Below are 21,038 nucleotides of genomic sequence, written 5' to 3' on the forward strand. Positions count from 1 at the left end.
ACTCTTGTTTTAATATCTAAAGCTTTACACTAAATTTTAAAATTAGATAGTATAGAGCCTGGCATTTTGTTCTGCATTTTAAATATTGCTTTGAGTTATTCTAAGGTTTTTGCTTTTCTACATGAATTTTAATCTTTTCAATTCATAGTTTTTAAAAGCTGCCTGCTCTTTTAATGGGGGCTGCTTTGAATCTGTACAATCTGACATATTGCAATATTGAACATTTTTATATTGCTGTTGAATATTCTTACATGTTCTTGTGAGCATGAACATGTTATATATCTTAATTAATGCAAGTTTTCCATAATTTCTCTAACCAACATTTTATAGTTTTCACTATTTTACTGCAGTTTCTTAAAGACCACATTATTTTGTGTTCTTTTGAAGAAATCTAATATTATTCTTCAATTACTGTGAATATTTTAAAAGAGAAAACTGAGTTTCCTAAATATTGTAGTATCCATCTGTGGACAGGGAAGTCATACTCTTGCTGGTAAAGAGAAGTTTGACTTAGAACATACAGTGATACTTCAATTGTTGAACTCAATTTATTCCAAATTTTTGTTCAAATACTGAAAAGTTGAAGAACTGAACATAGTTTTTTCATAAGAAATGATGGAAAATCAAATAATTGGGTTAAGGCCCTCAAAATTATGCTTATAAATTCATTTTTCAATGTTTTTAGCCAATTTGTTAATGATTTCTTCCTTTCACTCTGTTGGGGTTCTCACAGTTTTCCTCTTAGCTCTACTAACTTTCTTTGGAGCCATGGTTATATTTTATTTGAGTAAAGCATATACAAAAAGCATAATGATGAGTGTTTTAATGCACAAACACTATATGCTGTCTGGGCAAGAGTGGCACTTAGACTTAAGCATCACCCTTTTCTGACCATGGCGATAAACTTGATGTGACTCATTCTGGGCCTGTACAAGTTTTTTCAACTTGAATTTTTGGTTCAACTATTGAGAAAAGTTATGAACACCAAGCAAATTATTTTTGAACTTTGCTGTTTGAGCAGTGGAGAGTTCAAGCTTGGAGCCATTCAACAACAGAGTTGTCACTGTATTTTGAAAATAGTGGTAATAAGATTTAGTGGTGGGTAAGCTGTAAGATCTACAAATAAGCAAAGAATCAAAGAATCAAAGTTTTGACCTAGGAAATGGCACAATTGCTGATGTTATTTTCTATAATGCATGTCTTTTCCAGATCTGTCAGTCAGTGTATAGTTAAAAGTTTAACAAACTTTTAAAATTCTTTTAAACATAAACTGATTTGAAACAGGGAAAGACTTGTGGACTCTGGGTGAAGTGTTGGGGATTGACTCTTCAGAATTACTATCCCTTGTACTGGTTCTGGCTTTAGGATTTCTTCACTTTAGCTTTCTCTTGAGGGAAGGAAATCTGTGCTATAACTGTAACTGCTGGAACATACTGGACCTAACTATTTATGTGAGTAAAGTGGGTGATTTGTGCCATTGCCTCTTTCCTCAGCTAGCTTAGCTCCTAGTTGAAGACTTGCATGAGGATACCTGAACAATATAGCCTAAAACCACACTAGACTCCTATCTCAAGGCAGTCTGAGAGAATCAGCTTTATTGGTCAGGTTGTTTGTGTAACATCTCACTCCTAACAGTGGAACTGAGATACACAACACTGTTTCTATGAAGAATAAAATAAAAAATGTCAAATAACATCTTTTGCCATTAAACTATTTTTTAATTCCATTTTCCATCCCTTATTTTAAAGCATCACAGGATCTCTCTAAGAAATTCATCTGGACTCCAAATTGGAGAACAGTCAATGTGTAGAGACTTTCCTAAACTCCTTCACATCAACTTTGATTCTGGTGAATTTCCTCACTGGTACTTAAAGGTGGAAAAAAAGACAAGTTCGTTTACTAACACAATTCCTTGAAATAGTGAAATACTGGGTCTTCCTTTGAAGTGTAATTCTGTACTTCAACTACCCAGTCCTTTCAGGGAGCTCTTTTGGATCAAAAATATGAGGTTCAGTGGAGACCTAGTTGGTAGTGGCTCATTTTCTCAGCTCTTTATCCGCTCAGTTTTTATTTTGTATTAGTACATGTTTCCAATGCAAAATGATCTTATTCCTTAAGGGGCGTTGGAACACATACATGACACATTTGAATTCTTTTTTTCTAATCTGCCCCTTTCCCATTCCCTTCATATCTTAATCGCCTTGCCATATGAAAAAGGTCTACTGTCCCCATACTTCTTATCATCTATCCATTATTTTGCTCTTTACTTATAGTTTGGGTTTTTTGTGTAAGAGAAGCCATTCAATATTTAAGCTTGTATGTCTGGTGTATTTCAGTCAAGATGTATCTGTTTTCCTGCAAATGACTCAAGTATATCTTTCTTTATGGCAGAGTAGTACTCCATTGCATATAAATGCATTTTCTTTATCTGTTCATTTGTTGATGGACATAGGTCCCTTCCTAGGTGTAACTATTATGATTTTTGCTACTATAAACATGAGTGTGCATGTACCACTGTAATGTGATGATTTTCACTCTTTTGGAAAGATACTTAGAAGGGGAATAGCTGGGTCAAACAGAATTTCTAGTTATAATTTTTTGATGAATCTCTATACTGATTTCCATAGTGGTCATACTAGTTACATTTCCACCAACAGAGAAGAAGTGTTCATTTTTTCCCTCAGCCTCACCAGCATTTGTTATTATTTAATTGCTTGATGATAACCATTCTTTCTGGAGTAAGCTGGAATCTTAGTGTGGTTTTAATTTAAATTTCTCTAATGTCCAGAGATGCTGAACATTTTTTCATGTATTTATTGGCCATTTGTGCTTCTTCTGAGAAGTGTCTATCATTTCATATGCCTATTTTTTGATTGGATCTTTTATTTTGGGGGATCCATTTTTGTATTCTTTATATATTCTATACATAAGTTATCTAAGGAATAGCTGGAAAATCTCCCCCCACCCGCGCCCCATTCTGTAGGTGTCTTTTTACTACATCGGTTCTTTCTTCTGCTGTGCAAACCTTTTAATTTGATATGACCTCATTTGTTGATCCTTGGTACTATTTCTTGTGTGAATGGAGTTTTGTTCAGAAATCCTTGCCTCTACCCATGACTTCAAGTTTAGCCTATTTAATCTTCTTAAGTATTTGTATTTGGGAGTTGTTATTTGACATCTTTTTATTTTTACTTTTCATAGAAGCAATGCTATGTATCTCAGTTCCACTGTTAGGACTGAGATGTTATATAAACAACCTGGCCAATAAATTTTTGTCTACTATTTCTTTCTCCTTTCTTTGTTACCTTGCCTCTGTCTCCTCTCCTCTCCTCCTTCTTTCCTTCCCTTTCCTTTCTCCCCTTCTCCTTCTTTTTCTTTCCTATTCCCTTTCTTACCTTCTATGAGTTTCTTTTAGGGTTCTAATTATTTGGGTAGTCAATCTTTTCTTCCTTAGAGTCAGGGAGAAAGACATTTCTCATATTGGTTCCATAAAACATCTTTTTTTCTTTCTTAAAGGATAGAAAAAGTAGCCTGATCCTTTCCACCTAATTTAAGATGCATCTTTGCAAAGAAACTCAAAAGAAGCGATTTGTATTTCTTTTGCTGAATTTCTATGGTTGGTTGCACATCTATTTTTGTTAGTTTGTAAAGGGAGGTAAGTCTCTGAGCAGATTGGGAATTAGAGTTTCTGTAGGCTTTAAAAAAACTTTCTCATTTCTGCTAAACAAGTTAAAAACTGATTTTAAAGCCTAAATGAGCCTCATATTTCTGTTCTTTGGGGCACACTCTACATCTTTTGACAACCAATGTGTGCAGTTATAAAGGGAGCCCCTCTTTGGCTGTAGCTCTCCTGCTCCTGGCTCCCGAGTTTTGGTGGTGCTGTGTGGGCTGCTCTTTGGGCCACAACTCCACTTATAGTACTGTCTGTGCCCTTGAATGCTGGTGGCACTGAAGTCAGGGCAGGTACTTGTGCTCTTTTTCTCTTTTTCCTCCCACTCTGCCTCTAATGAAAATTCACCTGCAGTATCTGCCATGTCACAGTAGTTGATAATACCAAAGTTCTAATCTCTCTGTTTACAAAGAAAATAAGAGTTTTCATGGAAACCATGTAGATGAATAATTTAGAACCAAGAACCACACAGAAAAAGTAAGTGAGTGATGCAAGAAAACCTCAAGTCCACCAAAGTTCAATCAATGATTGCCATGGAGAAAGAATGGAAAGGCCTCCAAGGTCTTTCCAAGGGCAAATTCACCGAATGAGGAAAGTCTTAAAGTAGACTTCACGTAACAGCTATGATCAGATGAGTTACTAGGGTAATTAGGGTTAGGAGTTAGGGGTTAGGGTTAGGATTCACTAACCTCTGTAGCTAAGGCTAGGGTTAAGGTTACAGTTACGGTTCACTAACTTCTGAAGCTAAGATTATTCAGATTAAACCAACATCTGAATGTCCTCTTACCTCACTCTCCAGGTGCTGAAAAAAACAAAACTCAGAAGTTTATAATGATGAAACCCTAGACAGCATAGGTATTCCCAAGTAATCTTCATTCTTAGATAATGTCTGGATCATCAGATGAGGTCTGTCTGTCCCCACCCATGTGACTTCTGCATCAGTGTCAAAAGAATCCACTGAACTTGTGCTAGAGAGAGCTATGGTGTAACAGATGTGGTAGGGCAAGGAAAAAATCTTATCTGGAATTGTTATGCATGAAGCAATGATTTACAAAAGAAATCAGAATTTGGAAATGGTGTATGCTTTGGTAAAAGGTATATGCTTTGATTTTTACTTTGTTCTTTTCATAGTCAGCATTAATTTAAAAAGTTCGGCTATTGTTTTGTTTTTCAGCAAGGGGACCCAGAATAGCACTAACTGAACTGCATCCTCCATGTGCTGTGGAACGTGGATATTGTGGTAGGATTAGCTCAGGACACCTGCTGGGGACACCCTGGGAAGTGCAGGAAGGCAGCCACAGGCAAGGAGGGGACTTCAGAGTGCAGGGCCCGACTGGTTTCTCTGCAGAGAGGGTCAAGAAAGGATGATTCTGTCCCTTTGGGAAGGGCTGGGACAGCTCAGAGGTCGTGGAGAGCAAAGGCTGGGAAGGGCCTACACTGTGTGAGGGAATGGCCTGGAGTGGCTGTGAAGACGACGCCTCATGCGAGTGTTGATCTGAGTTCTGCTGTGTACTCTGAGTCCCCAGCTCCTCACGTTGTTTACAGCAGATCCTCCTTGGAAGGCCAACCTGCGTGTTGCCCCTCCATGGCTGCCATTCAGGTGTGTGCTGACTCCTTGATAGCCAGGCTACTATAAAAAGTCCATCACCTCTATGGCTTCTAAGCAACAGAAGCTTATTTCTTTCAGTGCTGGAAACTGAAAAGTCCAGGATGAAACTGGATTCCATGTCTGGTGAGGTCCCAGTTTCTGGTTTCCAGATGGTTTCTCCTTGCTGTGTCCTCATGCGTAGGAAAGGCAAGGGTGTCTACCGGGCCCCTTTCATGAGGACACTGATCCTGTTCTTCAGGGCCATGTCCTGAAGTCCTGATCACCCCTTAGAGACCTCGCTTGCAATGCCATCACCTTGCAGCTCAGGATTTCAACACTTTACGCTTGGGAGGTTCACAAACGCTCAGCCTGAAGTCTGCACAATTTGAATTCCATCCACGTCACCCTTTCTGCTGCACTTCTCCAAGCGTCTATCTGTGCTCCTATGCTGAGGCTTAAGGGTTTTATCAAATACTCCGTTAACCCCCACCAGTTCTTCCTGTGGCCTTGGCCTCTACCCAAGCTGCTGTGCTCATTTACATGAGATGTGATTTCACGGCATTCATCTGAGGGCTGTGACTGATCTTCGTTCCACCGCTGTAGAATTGGCACTATTTCTGATCTATGTTTTGCTACTGTATTTTTTTGCCTTTTCTCAACGTGTGTCACACACTGTTGAATGTTAAGAAAGTCTATGCTTGTCTGTGGGACACAGCCAGCTGTCAGGAGGTGCACTCCCTCCTTGAGCTGCTGGAAAGGACCCACAGTGATCAAGAGAGGAGATGCTAGCTCCAGGTGGGAAGAGCACAGTTGCTCTTTCGATCCACAGGCCATGCATTCCTCTCTGAGCTGGTGACAGAATGTAGCAATTCCAATGTCATCCCAACACCAGGAAGCTTCTGCAGCCTCTAGACTGCTCTGACCCAGTATCCTGGGCGGCGCTCAGCCTGCAGGCTCCTCTAACGCTCACCTGGACTCAAATGCAGTGCCCCTAAGCCTGGATGGCAAAGCAGTGGGGAGTTGGACTCCCGGGCTTTGCTTACATCTTCCCCTTAGGGCTCATGAGGACAGGAGAGGGGGGAATTGACTGGGACGAGACAACAGGAAGGGGATTCTAACAGGACAGGACACCTATCTGAGGGTTACAATGTATATTATGAGTAGTTTGGAGCAAAAGGATAAGAGGAACAGCCTCTGGGATGCCTGCTTTGAACAAGCTTTGCACATTGTGTGAGGCCTGTCCTTCACAGCCAGGCCAAGTCTGCATGGACTCATGATAGAGACCTGGCTCTGGGGGCAGCTTGGCTCAGATAAGTCACTGTGAATCTCAGGATGACTTGTGGCTTTAAATCTGGTAGTGGGAAGAGTCCCACTAATCAAAACACTTTTGTGACCTGATTTCAGCAGACGTCATGACTACTTTAGAATGAAGAATCATGAAATCAGTGGCTGGTACCACTAGTTCTTATCCACGTCACTCTTCAGCTGGGCCACCACTAAGTCAGTTAGGCAGGGGTCTTTGCCTCTTGTTCTCCCCATGTGAGGACGGAAGCTGATAAGGAAAGCACTGTGTCAGGATGTGCCCAGGGCCAGTGTTTACTGCAGTGTTTACTTTGGTTCCACCAAAATAGAGCTGGGCCAGACAGCGCACAGCTGCTGGAGGATGCCTGCTCTGCAGCAGGCTGCGATGTGTGCTTGTATGTGATGCTTACCTGGTGGTCAGGAGGAACAGGAATTTAGGGTCATTTCTATAAAGGGCAGCATTGCCGATTCACTGGCCTGATTATGATCTCAGGCAAAGCTTAGCAGGGTTCTTAATTGTCCATCTGGAATTAAAAACACACTCTGTTTTTCGACACGGGAAATTCTGCAGTGAAAAGGGTTGAGTATTTTTGGAAATGGGAATTTTAGTAGGACGTGTATTATCTTTTATATCAGTTGCTCAATGGATCTGCACTTTATTTGAAGCTGTGTTTCCGAATGGAGTTAATGAAATTATAATGCTGGGGAAATTATGTTGATGCTTTACCACAGCACATGTAAAAGTAGGTCTGCATTCTACTTTCCTACCAAATCTCTAAATTGAGGCCATATTTTCTCTCTTTAGTCTCCGGCTCTCCTTGGGGCACTTTGGTGGAATAGTACATATTTAAAGATGGGTATTTTGGAACTGTGGAAACCACATAAGTGTTTTTTCTAGGAGAAGTTATTTCTGTTAGTTGCCTTCTTTACTTGCAAGTTGGCTATAACTGTCATGAAGTTTATGCCCCATATAAATTGCTTTAATTATGTTGGGTTTTACGTAACTTTTTTGTGTTTGTATGGGCTAAACGTATGTATGTATTACTCCTATAAACTCCAGAAGCTTGCTGAATGTCATTGGAAAAATACAAGTGCATTTAAATGAAAGTGTTTATGCTAACTGGTTTTTCTTAAGCCGAGATCACTGCCTCTGTGTGACAATCCTGCCTTTTGGGAATTAAGTGAGCCGGATAGGCCAGTGTCCTGGATGGTGCGTGCATTTTTAGACTTCCAATTCAACAACACCAGCACCCTTCCCACCCTCTTCTGGGTCCTGCAGAGACACACAAGGCTCAGATGAGGCGGAGAATGTGTGGGATCTGTGCTTTATGCTCCCAGGCACATTTGCCACCTCCAGCTCTAATTTAAGACCAAGAAATGCCTTCATCTATTTCCACCCAGTTGCAAAGCAAATGGAAGCCCCAGAAAGAAGTTTGAGGCATTCCAATATGATGGAAGAGCTAGGGTACAACTCCCCAAGATAAAAGTGCCAGCGTTATACCCATAACACAGATTTTTCTTTGCCCAATATTCTGCAATCAAACTTGGCTTACTGGGATACAACAACAAAACTTGAAGCTGTTCACACTATTTCACCTCTGGCCAACTAACAAGATAGTTTCACAGAGTATTTAAATCTTTCCTGGATTGTTTCCATTAGTGGGCATCTCAGTATCATTTGTTTTAATTCCCCCCTATTTTACCTGCTTAATAGTTCACAGGATACTGGATGTGAATGAAATTAAAAAAGTACCACATGCTGTTTTTCTTATTTATTATTAACACAGAGTTCAGTGGAGTTTTGGTGGTGTGAAAATTTAGATCCCTTGAAAACGTTGTGTTGCTATGTCATATCTAATTCTTAGCCAAGGACTTACCAATTTTGGCAAATATTTGTAGATAATCCAGGATATGGCCCTGGCTATGATATGAAGGACATCTTATTCCTGAGTACTTAGCAAAATGAGTCTAGTGAGAATTGAATAGGAAATATGTAATTTCTTAGAACAGCCCCACTTGCATGGCCTAGTCTGTTTTCTTGTGTTCTTTTGTGGGGTTCCCCTCACAGTGGGTGGAAGTCTGAAATCCAGGGTTGCCAGATCCCCGCTGCTCTGAACCCTGGAGTGAAGAGCCCATCTTGGCTCTTTCCACCTTCCATGGCTTGTGTCTGCCCTTGGTGTGCCTGGCTCAGAGCTGCCACTTCGGTGGCCTCCTTCACCTGTGTGTCTGTGTCTGTGTCTATGTCTGGCTGCTTTTTTTCCTCCTGTGCCCCCAACTCCTCTTCCTGTAGGATATGGGCCATCTGGGTTTCAGGCCCAGCCCATTCCAGTGTGACCCCATTTTTATCTTAATCACACTGCAAAGATCTTAAGCAAAAATGAGATCATGTTCATAGGTCCTGGGGATTAAGATCTCCACATATCTTCTGATGGCTGATAAGTTTAACCTTCAGCATGTACATTTTGGTTTCTCCAGTTTGGGGTGTCAGTTACAAGAACAGAAGTAACCCCGGCTTTTTTAGCAAATGGAAATGAACCATGGGGCCATTTGGGAGGAATGTAATGGATAGGACTGGCCAAGGGGAATGGACAGGAAATGGATTCTTTGAGGGATGGACAGGCAAATCTGCAACCTAGGTCTCTCTATAGAACCAGCTTCACCAGTCTGCTCTGCAGCTAATTAATCTGTGCTCAGCTACTGATGGGCAGCATCCCAGGAGGGGATGTCCTGGCTGGCTGTGCCAAGGGTGATGAGGATGCATCTGCCCCTCACCCTGCTTACAAAGTAGAAGGGGTCTGCTGGCATTGCCTTTTTGCCAGAGCTATGGTGGATGGGGACTTTTCCCAAAAGGATAATGGCAGTGCCACTAGGAAAGGGTAGAGGAATTAAGTCACTGAGTAGCCAAATATGACACATGTTTGCTGCAAGATGGTAACACTGACAGGCCAAACAACAAAGGCTGATATGACAGACTCTAAAAAAAATAATCCTCCAGTTCATCTATGAGCTGGGTTTGGCTCTGTCTTCTCCCGCGTTACCCACTGGACACCAGAGCTGGCAGGTATGCTGATAACAAACAACCATTTGGAATCTTTCTCTGTGTCTATTGATCCTACAATTTAAGAATGCTGTGAAGATGAAAGAGTATGTATATAAAGTAGCTGGCATGAAGCCTGGTGAAAAGAAGACACCTTACAAGTAATAGTTATTTGGAAGCTGGGTGTCATCTCCTCTTCACATGGAGTCCCTTGGAAAGATAACTGAAATTCTCCCAAGAGAAATATAAAATATACAATGCAAGTATTACAATAAGAGATCTCAACCATAAATGAGTAGTGGATGATTCTGGAGGCTGTATTGGTTTGAATAGGATTGAATGTTTTTGTGTGTACCAGGCTCAAAGAATCAGTTGAAACAGGAAGCGAGGCAGATTATTTCCCCACTCTACAGGAAAGAATGCCTGACTCAAGCTATTTCATATGCAGCTAGGAGGCTCTTCCAGAAGGCAACGTGAGTGAGTAACATGCTACAAAGACTCTAGATTCCTCTTGTTCAAAATTGCCTTTCCTTTTTGGATTAACTTTTTATCTAATGGAAAGATAATGCAACGATACAGAATATGAAAACTAAAAATTCAGTAGTTTTGCTACCTAAACTAATTATTATTTTTTGTTTTTCCAACTCATCATCCTATGATTATACATTTATACACATTTATTAAAAAGTTCATTATATATTGCTGTGTTTGATTTCACATGTTTCACTTTAAGGACAAAAGTATGTGGACTTCAGATGGATAAGTTTGGGTTGCAGCCTCCTGCCTGTGTTCTCTAACCTTGCCTAATTTTTATGTCATAGCAAGTATCATTGTCTGGAATTATGGTGGATTAGTATGAGGCTAATTTCTTTAATGGTTATTTCTTCCACTGAAATAACTTCAGCATAGCAGGGCAGATAAAAGTACTTGCACAGCTGAGTACTGAGCATTTAAGAAACATTTTTTGAATGAAAAGATCAATGCCTAAACCTTGTTGTTAGATGTCCACGTGGACTCCATCTCCTGCTATTCAGTTAATGCACTAATCAAACCTTTATTGCTTGGAAGATTTTCTTCTGAATTCCTTTATGATTACACTGATAAAGAGAGTATGCATTTTTGCTCCCTTTTTATTTAGCCATTCATTCATGTACTCATTCATCCATTCATCTACCAAATATTTAAATCTGGAGGTAAAAGGGTGAAGAAGATAAAGTTCTTGTCTTTATGGAGGTTCTATTTTCATGAGGGAGACAGATAATAAACAAACAAGTAACTAGAGATAGTGAGATAGTGACATGTGCTATGGAGACAAAGGAGGGAGGGGAAGAGAAGATATTGGTGGGGATCTCAGGGAGGCCTTTAGGTAAAGGTGAATTTTCACAGAATTCTAATTAAGTGATTGAGGTCCCCGAATAGATGAAAGAAAGACAATAGCAACTCTAAAATTCCATTGCAGTGTTTTCTGCATATTGTCATATTTTGTTCCAATACTGTTGTAGCTCATCAGTTTTATCGGTCTTGATTAAAGTTTGTATTTTTATGTTAATACATTAAGGGTAAATTCTATCTTGGGGTATCTGTAATTGTTTTATCCAGATGAGCATAAGCATTTATCTCATGAACTTGTTCGTTTCTGACATTTCTTTTAAAATAATTTTTGTTCTTTTTCTTTGGGAATTTACCATTGGAATCTTGATATTTTTCTTACAAATCTGAATATAATTCTTGTATATTAGGGATGCTAACATTTCCCCCAACATGCTATTACAATTTTTAACTTTAGTTTTTAGTACTGTACCTTTCGTACATTTGTCCAGTAGTATGCTGGGCAGGGACATGGCCTTTCTTTGTGGCTTTGCATGCATTTTAATGGGCTAAACTCACAGCAGGAAGTAGCTGTGGAAGCCTGATTGCATTCAGAGACCCAACTTTCCACCGTTCCTTGCATCCATGTCTTTGCTATAAACTGTTTTCTCCTTCCCACACTGACTGGGGGTCAGCCCTGTGCCTTATGCTGGGCAGTGACATGCAGGAAGGTGACAACAGCAGAGGCTGGGCACGTGCTGGTGTGTTGCCATCGCCCTCTTGGTCTCTGCAGTTGCTGCAAGCTCATGCTGGTCACATCATTGTTGGACAGAGACTCATCATGGTGCAGGCCAAGCTGTGAAGTCCCTATCTGGGCATCCTAAATCTGCACAACCAGCTGACCCTGGGCTGATCAGCAGACACCTGTCCATAGCACTATCTGGGTTTTGATGGTGGGTTTCAATGCAGCGTGGTTGTGACATAAGCCATTCATAGCATCTCCGTCCTTCAATTAACACTCTGGTTCACTGTTTATGTCTTGTGATGGTAACTGCTATTAATGGAAGGGAGATGTTTTAAAAATGTGTGAACATATAATGCCAGTGTTTGTCTGATACTAAGACCTCATTGCATTGCTATGGGTGGGGACATTTGTGCATGAAAGGGAATAATCTGGTGAAGTTTCCTATGATGCACTAATGTAATTGAGGTACAGGAGTTGTCTCTGATCACTAAATCTGCATGAGAGAGGGAAGTGGTCCTTGAATATAAAGAGGAATATAGACAGTTTAAGGTCAAGAGGGCAGCATATTTCCAAATGGTTATGAAAGTACTGTCCACCCTGACACTGTCTCCTTTCTGTAATCACAAGTGGAGAACAAAGACATAAAGACATTGTTCTAGTCACTTCTTGTCTACTTTTCTGGTAACACTAATAAGGTTCTGTTCTTTCCCAAGGGGATGTCCGATCCAGGTGCTCAGTGGCTATTGGGTATGTAGTTCTACTTCAAATAGAGCTTGATAGCACTGGGCTGTTTCTTCATCCAACCTAGAATTGTCCCTACCCTTAAGAAAAACATGGCATTGAGTTCTGGGTAAATAAGTTGGGCTAGGAGACTGTAAAGTTTCCTGTGTTGACCTCTGACTCCAGTGGATGAGAGTCTGTGTGCATTGCTGGTAGCTGACAGGATGGTTCTCTGTGCAGCCTCCTGTTTGGGAAGGGAAGTCTCTGTGAGCAGATGATGCTGTGGCTCAAACAGACTGCAACCCCTGTTAGGATTCTGTTGGTCAAGTTTTCTCCTGCTGTACACCCACGTATTGCAGAACTGAGGAAGTTACAACCCAGCTGCAGATCTGATAAATGTTTCAGTTAACACTAAGTTTATCGAAGTTTATTTTTCTGCAATCTGGGCCTGCAAAGTACAGTTTAAATCAGATTATAAAGTTATTAATAGCGATGGTCTGAACATATTTAAAGAGCAAAAAGCATACTTACAGAATCTGATTTTTTGCATCAAGCACAGACCAAAGAGGTTTGGCAAATGGGAACGGGACCAAGAGTTGGAAGGAGCAGGAGAGACAGGAGGGGAAGGTAGGGGATGAAAAAAAATTGAGATGTGTCCTGTGCATGCACCAGCTCCCACGAGGAATGGGATCGTTATGTACTGCAAACATGGATTCTTAAAAAAGAGCAGGCTGAGAATTAATCAATGTATGCTTTACTGCTGATGCTTTGATTATAGATGTAAGTGAAATGCTTTCTGAATTAGTAATATGGTACTTTTAGATTTGATAAAAAATTGGTTTAACGAAGGTCATTTGATTTAACTAAATATCCTTGAGAAACAACTTACGTAGGATTTGTATTCTACAAGTAGATACTAGATGAATTAAATTTTGGCTGTATCTGTGGTAATACTGGCATTTCAATTTCTCATTAAGCTATAGCTTGATTATATAACTTCTAAAGGATTTTAAATTGATTATAAACATTTGAATAATTTGATGAATATAGTTAGATTTATTTGAAAATTGAACTCATGTGAGGAAGAATAAATCATTTATGAACCAGGCAACCCAGAAGGTGATGTGATAAGGTTTTTTCATTTGACAAACATCAAGAAAATAGCTTCTTTGGTGAGAGTGCCCAGAATGAAAACTAAGCAGGAGGGTAGTAGATTGAAGATTTTAGTTAACAAAAATGTTATCAGATAAAATTCTAATTCATGAAAATCTCATGAATTCTGAAGCTAAATTTAGAATCTTGGTGTGACTCAGTGTATCAGTCACAGCTCGATGTAGGAAACTGTTCTGCATATTTTGATAAAAGGGGAGTTTGATACAGAGAATTAAGAGCTGATAAAATCTTTTTGAGATCCAGAGGAATTGGTTGAAATTATTGTCGCTAAAATACGGAGGTTGGGAAGCAGCTGTGTCCAGGGCCATCACCACCACCTGAAGTGCCTGCAGCTTGGGACCAGAGGCCAGTGGGTGGCCTGCCCAGCCACTGCCTGAGACCCCTTGCTGCTGGTGTGGGCGTTGTGTATAGCTCCTGCCTGCCAAAAACTGAGGAATGTGTGCTCTCACTTCACAGGAGGGGTGGAAGCTGGGTCTGAACATGAAGGACAGGCCATCGGAAGACCTGGGATAGCTTCTGGCCTGTTTTCTGGAAGATGAATGAAAATATCAGGAAACCTTTCTCCAACCACTCTGCATTCACAGGCAACTTCATAAACGGCTGAAGCTTAATTTTGTCAGACACTGATACAACTTCTTGTGCATTGAAGGACTTTGGATGGATGTCCAAAATTAATTTTTAAATGTAATTTTAGCTTCTGTATTTAGCGCGAGAGAAATCATACCAGGAAGTCTCTGATAACATGGAACCCAGCTTTCCTCGTCTGTTGTATTTCAAGGTGGGAACTGGCACGATGATGATGCAGATGGTGTGGGGATGGCAACGCAGTGTTCACTGGGGATTAATCCAACTTCTAGCGCTTCACACACCTTACTCGTGCCATCTTCACAGTGACCGATGGGGTGGCACTGTTTTTCACTCCATTTTACCCAGGAAGAAACGGTTGGTTAGGTTATCAACTTGGCCAATGTCAGTCAGACAATCCCCCACATGTATCCTCCTGCCTTCTCCACTTTAGTAAATAATGTCAACATTTGCCAAATCAACAAAGTCAAGATAGTCAGCTTCATCTGTATTCTTTTTCCTGGTTACCTCTCTGGTTGAAGCTGCCATTACCCCCTGAAGATCATTCTGGCCCTCCACCTCGACTGTTCATTTTCCATCTTGCCTCTGACAGCACATTCTCCATCCTGCATCCTGAGGGACTTTTCTGCATAAAACATCTCAATGGCTTTTCAGTGTACTCGGGACATCTCAAATTTGCACACTACACTGGATCTGCATGCACCCCTCACTGTGTTTTTTACCCACTGCATTTTCATCTCACCAACTGCGTTTGTCTGCCAGGGGCGCTGTAACACCGGGAAGCAGCCTGTGTGTGGCTTAAGCAATAGGAATTCATTTTCTCTTTGCCCTGGAGGACAGAAATTGGTGGTCCAGACACCAGCAGGGGGCGCCTCTTCTGAAGGGCTAGGAGGGAAAGCTTGGCTGGCAAGTGGAGGCCACCATCTGTCTGTCTGCACATTGAAATGTTTTATACAGAAAAGTCTCTCTGAAGAATAGCAGAGGGTCAGGAGGTCCACATTTCTTGGTGGTCCCCTTGAGAAACTGAAGAAGTTGGTTGGCAGCTTTTGGAGATCTCAGAAAAGGGAATCTTCTTTTCACAATGTTCTATTAACATCTAAAAGGAGAGCTGTGCAGAAAGGCCCATTTGTGCTTGGAACTTGTTTTCAAAAGGTGTTTAAAAAATGTAAATGTTGGGTGGAGTGATGGCAAAATTCCAAGGTGGCACTGGAGATTCCAGCCCCCATGTCTTGTCCCCCTGGGGGAACTGGGACCGGCATCTAGATGACACTTACGGCAAAGGTGAAAGGGCTTTTCAGATACAGTTAAAGCCCCCGTCAGTTGATTTTGATATATTAAAAGGCATATTAGCCTTGGTGGGCCTGGGTCTGTCCTTGGCTTTGTGACATCACAGCCACTGAGGAGGCCCTCATGGTTAATATCCCCAGGAGGCCATGAACCTGTGGTGCAATGTGGAATCCTCAGTGCTACAGCCACAGGGAATGACTTCTGCCCGCAACCAGGAGTTTGGAAGTGGACTGTTTTCCGGCTGAGCTTCCAAGTGAACATTCAGGCAGAACAGCACCCTGATTGCTCCCCATGAAACCCTGACAGAGCACTGGGGTGTTATGCTTGGGCCCAGACTCATGGACACAGGGGGATGGCAAATGTGTTGATTTCAAATTGCCAACTTTGTGGAAATCTGTTATGTTGTATGGGGTACTGATTTGCACAGCTTTAAAGTGAGGAACAGACATGAGGTCTGTAGCTGGACCAGGAATTTCGGTCTAGCTTGCTGCTACCTCTCCACCCTGCCCTCACCAGGGCTGCCAGCATGTGTATTTTAAACTGCAAATAAGACACCTTCCTTGCTTAAAACTTGCTTATGATTTTCACTGATTCCTGGAGGAAGGGGCTCCTGCTTGGCCTGTCCTGATCCCTGTCCTCCCTCCCCTCTGCTCTCTGTGCTCCCGCTGTGCCGGTGTCCTTCAGGTTCTGGAATCTCACTGTTCCTTCAGCCACAAGGTCTTGCACCTGCTCTTCCTGTCTTCCCTCCGCATTCACTCTTCCCACCATTTGTCAGATATCATTTTTTCTGTTTTTCCTTTTCTTGGTACTGGGGGTTAAACTCAGGCCCCTCATGCTGAGCTACATTCCCAGCCCTTTTTATGTTTTATTGTGAGACAGAATCTTGCTTAGTTGCCCAGTCTGGGCTCAAAACTGTGATCTTCCTGCCTCAGCCTCCACTGTCATCTCTTCAAGAAACCATTATCCCTAATTTGGTCAGCCCTGACCCCATCACTCTCACGTACTCTTCTCCTTGAATATGAATGCTGCTATGATTCTGCATTTATCACTGAGCTTATTATTTTGAGTTTCCTCATAAAGGAAAAGATCTGTTTCTGCTTTGCTTTCTTACCTTCTGCGTCCATGCCCCCTGGAGTATTTCCCTGCACAGAGCACTAAATGCCCAAGTGATTATGGCGTTAAGTAGCATTTATTGACCACCGTACCCATCCAGCTGAATCTCACGATGATTGGTGAAGAAACTACTATGAATATATGCAGATCAGAAATGGAAACATAAAGAGAATAAATCAGTTTGCTAAGGTCACAAATTTGGTAAGCGGTGGAGTTGAGATCTGAAGCCATGCAGCTCACAGAATTACTTGCACATCTTCAGTGAACATTTATGGTACCATCTGGCTCTGAACCGCCGGGCACCCTGTGCACCATGCTGAGAAGGGGTGGGGAAGAGGCCTGGGGAGAAGGGTGCCGGCTCATTCATGGGGCTGCCCGGGAGGCACCCTGTGGCATCATCATATGCACAGAGTTTGTGTTGATAATGTTTAATCTGTTATTAGAAATAGATATGTTCACAATAAGTATAAATGATGCCAGCAGTGTCAATGGCTCTAGAAACAAATATATTCTTCCTATATTAATCTCTATATATTCTAATATATATATTACTTATATGTGTACTTGTATTTTCTAGGACTAATAGTGCTGCTTCCATCATGTTTTATTGTCTTAACTTTTTTTCAAATAAGCTTCATGCCAAGTTCCAAAGAAGATTTCTCTTTCTTTCGTTCCTGTTTCAGAAGCTGGCACACAAGCAGAACCTTCACAAACCTTGGCTTTTCAGTCTGAAGAGGTGGCCCCCCATTGTGCACTGCAGGCACAATGATGTGGGCATTTGTCACCTTTGAGAAAGGCGAGGAAGCAGATAGCTGTTACATTCAGGAATGGTTGCAGCCGTGGCATGGCGTTGCTCTTCATTCGACTCTTCAGAGGCCACTGGAGACCTCAGTCCAAGTGGGAAGGTGGGTAAGTAATTCAACCAAGCACTGTAGCTTAGGGAACCCAGTGTGAAGAGGCAGGTGGAGGTCATGCTAAGGCTCTACTGTCTCCCAGTGTCACTACAGGGGTAGGTCACCTGCCAGTACCCCCAAGCCAGCTGATACAGAGTATGGGGAGGTGCTGGGCATGACTGTCCACATGGGAGTCTCACAATACCTTGTTTTCCATCATGACAAATGCCAGCCACTTGCTCATAGCTCAAGGCTCCTTGTGTGACTGTGCTGAGCACCTGAGCGTCAGATCCTGGTGCCAAAGCAGCATTCATGTGCATGCCCTAGACCCTTTGTCTTCACTCGGAGAGATGAGGAAGCTCCAGGGGTGAAATTGCAGCAGTTTATCATAGTTGATGTGACATATTCTCCCCTTCCTTGAGAAGCCACAGAAAACAATCTATCAGCAATTGTTGACTAACTTGCTGGGGGCTGACTGTCCTGAGGGGCACCAACTGCTACCCAAGGCAGAAACCGACTCATCATTCCCTCAGCTGAGTGTGCAGCCTCCAGGGCTGGCACACATCTGTCCTGGGTTGACCGAGCTGAATGTGGAGTTGAAGACCTGATGAGAATCAGACTGCAGAAGTTACAGAGTTTCCTCCAGAGACATGGTTACTACTTCATTTGTTTCAAGACAAGTGATGGCTGTCAGTTTAACTTTATTCTCAGTGAGCCTAACTTCATTATTTTCAGCATTCAGACCTTAATCTTTCATTTTGTGCTAAGCAGTCTTGATTGCTAAACCAAACTCATGTACGCCAGTATCCCTCCCACCTCGCAACTGCCTGTGGCAGGCAGCATCTTTGGTTACAGCACCGACTTCCTGAACTGGCTTCAGGCTCTCAGGAAACACATCACCCCAGGCCTCCTTCCAACAAGTTCCTTTCCTCATCCTGTGGAAAGGGAGCCCAGGTCTCACACACACATAGTGCAAGCCAGTATCTCTCAGACAGTGTGGATTTCTTTGTTCTAGAGTTATTTTTCAGTACTTTGATGTGTGATATGTTATTTTAGAATAAAAAATGCACTCTCCAAGCTTTCCCAATCTTACTTGATCATTGAACCCCTCTTTAGTGCACCTCTGCTCATTTTCTTGAGAAAACTGCTTTAGCACTTTACTGTAGCTGGATGTCCCGCTTGGAGGTGTTTGATATTTATGGGTAGTTCAGGTCCTCTTGCAACAGTTTATAAGCATTGTTTTTATTTTTCATAATGATATAGATTTCAATCTCTTGCTGTAAACTGCCGATAATGGTTAGTCACATAACAAGCCCACCTAAAGGGTCACACTGTGTTCACCTTTCAAAGATGATTTTTTAAAACTATCTCCACTGACCGTTTACAGAGTGAAAATGTTCCAAGAACTTATACCTCACTTAGGTGAAGTGACCACACATTCCAGTTGATGTCTAAGGCAGCCCTGGATTATGCCTGACTTTTCCTCTGAATCATTAACAGTTCTCTGGTTTACTAATCCAAGTGTCCTCTTTGGGTGATCAGTTAATTAAATGATCTCACCACATTTATCTCGCCATGCACTAATGATGGTGTCATTACCCCTATTTTATCAATGGTGAAGCAGGACTTGGGGAGAGAACGGGTTTGTTCACACAGACAGGCCACAGCTAAGCCAAGGTTCGAACACGGTTGGAATGGCATCATGGCTGACATGTCTGAGCCCTGGCCACTTCAGTGCATGCTGTTTGACATGCACAGAATTATGAAGCACCACCATCTGTATTTTGAGGTCAAGAATACCAGTGAAGTGATGCATCATTACTTATAGATTTGAGCCTCTTGTGTTGAGAGTCTTGCCTTCTGCTGTCTCTAATGTGGCAGCCTTGCCTTGAAGGGTGGGTCTCACAAAATATGGCAGGGACAGCTACAGAGGGGACTGTAGTGGAATGTCGTAGCTCTGGGCTCGCTAGTTAGGCTCACTGTGCAGCACATCTCCCCAGAATTTCCCACACAGACAAAGCGATACGAGGTGTAAATCCCAGTGAGTCCAAGTTATTAGACCCAGACTCCCTGAGCACTGTGGGCTAAGCAAGTAGTGCACATTAGGATAGGACAGTGACTCGAGTGACAGGGTCGGTTTCATCTGAAAATACCGAGAACAGTCTCATCTTCTCAACATGAAGGGTCCTACTGACAGAATTCTCTGATACTGATTTATGAAAATGTGTGCAACTCATTCATTCCTTTTTTTTCCTTATTTTTTATTTTGTTTTTCTTCCGGTACTGGGAATCAAACTCATGACCTTGCGCTTGCCAGGCAGGTGCTGTGCGCTGAGCTAAATCCCCAGCCCCAACTCATCCATTCTTTTGAGTATTTAATGACCCATTTAAGTTTTAGCCATAGGGATGTTAAAATAAGAACATCATTTAGTGTATCATAGGGGTAGAAACTCTTTATAAAGTGACTTTTTATTCTCACAGCCTTGTTTTTAATGTGGACCCTATTTTACTGTGCAGTTTGCAATGGGGTTTCTATACCTTGGCACTCTGGCTTTTGGGGACAGGTAACTCTCTGTCCTCTGTGGATGTGCCCTGCTCTCCACACGCTGACCCAGGACGACATGCTCCCCATGCACTCATCATGACCCATAGTGTCCTTGACACTGTGGCATCTGGAGCAGAGGAACACTGGTCCCAGCTAAGAAGCCATTGGCTTCAGTGCTTCCTCCTTGTTATTGGTGAAAACTCAATAGAAGACAAGGGAGTTGATATCAAAGATAAAATTCTCTTGGTAGCACCAGATACCAGCTCTAATTTCTCTAGAAATTAACTCTTAGCTGACAAATTAGGAACTCAATGAAGGGAAGGGCCCAGGAGTGATGGTGGAGGATTCATCTGAAGGGCGGTGGTGGGAAAGATAAGGTGTCAGCCAGTAGCTCCTCCGGGGCACAGGCTAGGCACAGGCCCTCCGGGAATCCCCACCCCCCCTTTGCTGGCAGTGGCTTGGGCTCTTCCACAGACACTGCAGAGCTCCAAGAAGTCATCGTTCAGCTCCTCAGTGCCCCGTTCCCTGATGTTCTCCGTCACGGAGGAGAAGCATGTGGTAATGTGTCAGCTTAGTGGGCAGCATGCTACACGTTCTTTGTCTGTGAGCTTCGTGTGTTGACTGGGATGCAAAGGTCTTGCTTCCTTACTGGCATTTGCAGTCAGTATCCCTCCTGCATTTGTGTTTCTCTCCCTGTCCCTTTGTGTCTCTTTTTTGTTTTCATTACTTCCTCTCATGCAGCAGGAATGGTAAGTACTCTTGACTCCCATCTCCACTCTTTTCTAGTGACTTTCCTCACTCTGGTCGAGGACAGGAGCTGCGCTAAAGGAAGTTTAGGGATGGCCTTGGCTGCTTCCTGATCCCCTGTTGCATGTTTCTTTGTGATGACAAAGTACTGGGATTTAAAGGGCTGGAGTGTGAAGTACCTTGGGCCTGGCTTCTGTATATGTCTGCTCACTTCTCAGGGTCCTGTTTAGAGGTCCCGATTTTAGATTTCTATCTATATTAGAGACCTGGATAGCATTCAGGCCTTATTTCCCACTTCCACCCCTAATTGTGTCTCAGGGAAGAA

The 21,038-nt window shown here is 42.3% G+C and overlaps 1 long non-coding RNA gene across 2 annotated transcripts in view; it reads left to right on the forward strand.

The window, feature by feature from the left end:
• LOC106146819 overlaps positions 1-21,038 on the forward strand; it is a 128,046-nt gene that overhangs the window by 79,074 nt on the left and 27,934 nt on the right. Inside the window, exons 1-2 of one of the 2 annotated variants that reach the window (XR_001231410.1) lie at positions 14,011-14,321; positions 17,212-17,437. This is a non-coding gene — a long non-coding RNA (uncharacterized LOC106146819). Of the gene's footprint in view, positions 1-14,010; positions 14,322-17,211; positions 17,438-21,038 lie in introns of those variants that run through there. The other variant, XR_001231411.1, reaches the window with a different exon arrangement.

This window comes from Chinchilla lanigera, unplaced genomic scaffold, assembly GCF_000276665.1.
Source record: "Chinchilla lanigera isolate Chin_1 unplaced genomic scaffold, ChiLan1.0 scaffold00095, whole genome shotgun sequence".
Taxonomy (NCBI): domain Eukaryota; kingdom Metazoa; phylum Chordata; class Mammalia; order Rodentia; family Chinchillidae; genus Chinchilla; species Chinchilla lanigera.